The sequence below is a fragment of the Crocuta crocuta genome, unplaced genomic scaffold, assembly GCF_008692635.1.
Source record: "Crocuta crocuta isolate KB4526 unplaced genomic scaffold, BGI_CrCroc_1.0 scaffold1156, whole genome shotgun sequence".
In the NCBI taxonomy this organism is placed as follows: domain Eukaryota; kingdom Metazoa; phylum Chordata; class Mammalia; order Carnivora; family Hyaenidae; genus Crocuta; species Crocuta crocuta.
In genome coordinates this window covers 14,135-19,498 of record NW_027528862.1, presented here as the reverse complement: position 1 = coordinate 19,498, position 5,364 = coordinate 14,135, and positions in this window count along the sequence as shown.

The following is a 5,364-nucleotide window of genomic DNA, read 5'->3' as shown; positions in this document are numbered from 1 at the left end:
CAAAGTAGGTTTAGAGGCAACATACCTCAATGTAATAAAGGCCATATATGAAAAACCCACAGCTAACATCACCCTTAATATGAAAAACTGAGAGCTTGCCCCCTAAGATCAGGAACTAGACTAGCACGTCTACTCCCACCACTTTTATTCAACATAGAACTGGAAGTCCCAGTGACAGCAATCAGATCAAAAAAGGAAACCAAAGTCATCCAAATCAGTAAGGAAGAAGTAAATCTTTCACTATCTACAGATGATATTATATATAGAAAACCTGAAAAACTCCACCAAAAAAACTGCTAGGGGGCACCTGGGTGGCTCAGTCGGTTAAGCATCCAACCTCAGCTCAGGTCATGATCTCACAGTTCACAAGTTCAAGCCCCGCGTCGGGCTCTGTGCTAACAGCTCAGAGCCTGGAGCCTGCCTTGGATTCTGTGTCTCCCTCTCTCTCTCTGACCCTTCCCTGCTCATTCTCTGTCTCTCTGTCTCTCAAAAATAAAACATTTTTTAAAAATTTTAAAAAACTGCTAGAAATGATAAATTCAGTAAAGTCACAGGAGACAAACCAACGTACAGAAATCTGCTACATTTCTATACACCAATAATAAAGCAGATGAAAGAGAAATTAAGAAAACAATCCCATTTACAAGTGCAGCAAAAATAATAAGACACCCAGGAATAAACCTAACCAAAGAGGTGAAAGAACTGTACTCTCAAAACTATAAAATACTGATGATATTGTAATAACCTATGGTTACAAATGGTGACAACACTTACCAAGGTGAGCACTGAATATCAACATACAGAACTGTCAGATCACTGTGTAGTACCCCAGAAACTGATATAGCGTGGTATGTGAACTATACTTCAATAACAGATTTTTAAAAAGAAAAAAATGAAGTATATGACCTGAGTTAAATTTGACAGGTTAAGAACAAACATATTTTTGGAGCACCTGGGTGGCTCAGTCGGTTAAGCATCCAACTCCTGGTTTTGGCCCGGGTCATGATGTCATGGTTTTGTGGGTTCGGGCCCCACGCCGGGCTCTCCACTGCGGAGTCTGCTCAGAATTCTCTGTCTCCCTCTCTCTGTCCCTCCTCCACGCCCGCTGTCTCTCTCGAAATAAATAAATAAACTTAAAACAAACATATTTTTGGCTAAGTATCAAATGGACAGAAAACTTTTCCCTTCTTCCCTTCTAGGTTTTTCAGCTGCTCTAATAATTAAATTGGTNCCTGGCAGTGCAGTACATGAGGCTTGTGGACCATAGCTGACTAAGGAGAAGGAGGTAGAGGTCTAGGGTTTCAAATGCGAAAAAGACAATTCACAGGGGGATGAGAAAGACAAACATTTGGTAAACAAATGTTTACCAGAACACGCAGACGAGTCTTTCTGATATTAAAAGTCATCTCTACTCGTAGGCAGCCTCTTCTTACAGGCCACGTATCTAAATCCTTTTAGGCAAAAAAAAGCTCTTCCTTGGTCTACTGGGCCCCGGGGTCTCCAGCTCCAAAGGATCCACATGCCAAAGTGACACTCTCTGAGGTGGGTTCTTCTCCCTCTGCACAAAATAACTTCCCTTTAAGAAGGCTTGCAGAACTTCAAGTTTGTAGAAGTGAGACTATAGTAGCTGCGGCCAGCCAGGCTGAGGGCCAGCCCGATCCGCGAGCCCTCACGCAGCATTGTGGCTCAGCCACGGCAGGCAGGTGCATGCAGCCCACACTGGCGATAACCTCCGGAGCACACGGACTCTAGTGACCAGTAGGAATTCCACTGTCGGGCACCACAGGATGCCTTACACATCAGGCCAATACTTATAAGACCAGGACACACAGCTGACCTACTTACCACATAGGACCAAACACAAAGAGTAGCACAAAATGAGAAGACAGAGGAATGGGTTCCAAAAGAAAGAACAAGAAAAAAAATCACAGGAAAATATCTTAGTGAAACAAAGATATGAATCTACCTGATAAAGAGTTCAAAGTAATGGTCATAAAGATGCTCACTGGACTTGAGAGAACAATGCATGAACTCAGAAACTCAAAGGGATAGAAAATATAAAAAAGAACCAATCAAGGGCAGCTGGGTAGCTCAGTCAGTTAAGGGTCTGACTCTTGATTTCAGCTCAGGTCATGCTCTCATGGTTCGTTAGTTTGGGCCCCACATCAAGCTCTGTGCTGGTGGTGCTGAGCCTGCTTGGAATTCTCTCGCCCTCCCGCTCTGTCTGCCTGTCCCCCGCTTACACTGTCTGTCTCTCTCTCACAAAATAAATAAACCAAGTTAAAAAAAAAAAAGGAACCAATTAGGCCTGAAGAATGCAATAACTGAACTGAAAAATATACTATAGAGGGACCAGGCAGCAAGTTGGAGGATGCAGAAGAATGCATCAGCAAGCTGGAAGACAGGGCAATAGACAGCAACCACACTGGGTGGCCAAAAGAAAACAGGATTTTGAAAAATGAGGCTAGGTTAAGAAACCTTTGTGACAACATCACACATAGTACCATTTGCACGATGGGACTCCTGGAAGGAGATGAGGGAAAGAAGGCAGAAAACTAACTGGAAGAAATAATCGCTGAAAACTTCATCTGGGGAAGAAAACAGACATCAAGGTTCAGCAAGCACAGACAGCCCCAAACAAGATGAACACAAGGGAGTCCACACCAAGACACGCAATTAGTAAGATGTCAAAACTAAAGATAAAGAGAGAAGCTTAAAGCAGCAAGAGAAAAGCGCTTACGTACAAGGGAAACCCAGTAAGGCCACCAGCTGACTTTTCAGCAGTAACTGCGCAGGCCCAAAGAGAGTGGCAAGATGTACCCAAAAATTCTCTCCTGGCAAGGTCATCGTTCAGAATTGAAGGAGAGGCAAAGAGTTTCACAGACAAACAAAACTTAAAACAGCTCGTCACTATGAAAACATCTATATGAGAAATGTTAAATGGACACATTTAAGCAGAAAACACAAAAGGCCATAACTAGAAGAAAATTATGAAAGGAAAAATTTCACTGGTGAAAGCAAACATATAGTAGAGAAAGGAGGTTCGTCATTTATTTAGACAGCATGAAGGATAAAAAATAAAAGTCACAACATCAATTATATCTAAACAATTAGTCAAGGAATACACAAAATGAAAACCTGTAAAATATAACATCCTTCATATAAAACTTGGAAGGTGGGGTACAAATGTTGTGCTTTCAGAATCTATTCAAATTTAAGTAACCACCAACTTAATATAGATTGCTACATGCATAAAAAGTTATGAATGGGGGCACCTGGGTGGCTCAGTCGGTTAAGCTCGGGTCATGATCTTGCAGTCCATGAGTTCGAGTCCTACATCGGGCTCTGTGCTGACAGCTCAGTGCCTGGAGCCTGCTTTGGATCTGAGTCTCCCTTACGTGCATGCATGTGCATGCACGCACTCTCTCTTCCTCTCTCTATATCAAAAGTAAATAAACATTGAAAAAAATTTTTTAAAGTTATGAATGAACATCATGGTAACCACAAACCAGAAACCTACAATAGACACACAATAAATAAACACAAAGGATTCCAAGCACTAACACTAAAGAAATTCATTAAACATCAAGGGAACAGAGCAAGAACAGAAAGAAAACACAGCTACAGAAACAACCAGAAGACAATAAACAAAATAGCAATAAGTACATACATATCAAGAAGTATTCTGAACGTAAATGAAGTAAATGCTCCAATGAAAAGATATATGGTGGGGGAAAAAAAAGAGTGACTGAATTGATTTAAAGAAAAAAAAAGATCCATCTATATGGTACCTACAAGAGACTCACTTCAGACCTAAAAGGAGACTGGAAGTGAAGGAATAAACAAAGATATTCTATGCAAATGGAAGCAAAAAGTAAGAAACAAAACAAAACAAAAACCTGGGTAGCAATGGTAGCAATGATTATATCAGATGAACTAGTGTGAAAACAAAGACGGTAGCTCAACATCACTAAATATCAGGAAAATGCAAATCAAAACCACAATGAGATACCACCTCACACCTGTCAGAGTGGCTAACATCAAAAACACAAGAAACAACAGATGTTGGTGAAGATGTGAAGATAAAGGAACCCTCATGCAATGTTGATGGGAATGCAAAGTGGTGCAGCCACTGTGGAAAACAGTATGGGGGTTCCTCAAAAATCTAAAAATAAAATTATCATATGATCCAGAAACTCCACTACTGGGTATTTACCCAAAGAATACGAAAACACTAATTTGAAAAGATATATGTACCCCTTTGTTTACTGCAACATTATTTTTTTAAACAAATAGTTTATTGTCAAGTTGGTTTCCATATAACCCCCAGTGCTCATCCCCACAAGTGCCCTCCTCCATGCCCATCACCCATTTTCCCCTTTCCTCCACCCCCCAATCAACCCTCAGTTTGTTCTCAGTCTTTAAGAGTCTATTATGGTTTGCCTCCCTCCCTCTCCTTAAGTATTTTTTTCCCCTTTCCCTCCCCTACGGTCCTCTGTTAAGTTTCTCCTGTTCCACATATGAGTGAAAACATAACGGTAACTGTCTTTCTCTGCCTGACTTATTTTGCTCAGCATAACACCCTCAAGTTCCATCCACATTGCTACGAATGGCCAGATTTCATTCTTTCTCATTGTCATGTAGTATTCCATTGTATAGATAAACCACATCTTCTTGATCCATTTGTCAGTTGATGGACATTTAGGCTCTTTCCATGATTTGGCTATTGTTGAAAATGCTATTGCAGCATTATTTACAATAGTCAAATTATGGAAGCAGCCCAAGGGAACAGCAATGGATGAATGGATTAAAAAGAAGTGGTGTCCAATCCAGATGGCCAACAGACACATGAAATGATGCTCAGCGTCACTCATCATCAGGGAAATACAAATCAAAACCACACTGAGACACCACCCCATGCCAGTCAGAGCGGCTAAAATGAACAAATCAGGAGACTACAGATGCTGACGAGGATGTGGAGAAATGGGCACCCTCCTACTCTGTTGGTGGAAATGTCAACTGGTGCAGCCCCTCTGGAAAACAGTGTGGAGGTTCCTCAAAAAATTAACAATAGAACCCCCCCTAGGACCCAGCAATAGCACTGCTGGGAATTTATCTAAGGGATACAGGAGTGCTGATACAAAGGGGCACATGTACCCCAATGTTCATAGCAGCACTCTCCACAATAGCCAAAACATGGAAAGAGCCTAAGTGTCCCTCAACTGAAGAATGGATCAAGAAGATGTGGTTTATCTCTACAATGGAATACTACATGGCAATGAGAAAGAATGAAATCTGGCCATTTGTAGCAATGTGGATAGAACTCGAGGGTGTTATGCTGAGCAAAATAAGTCAGGCAGAGAA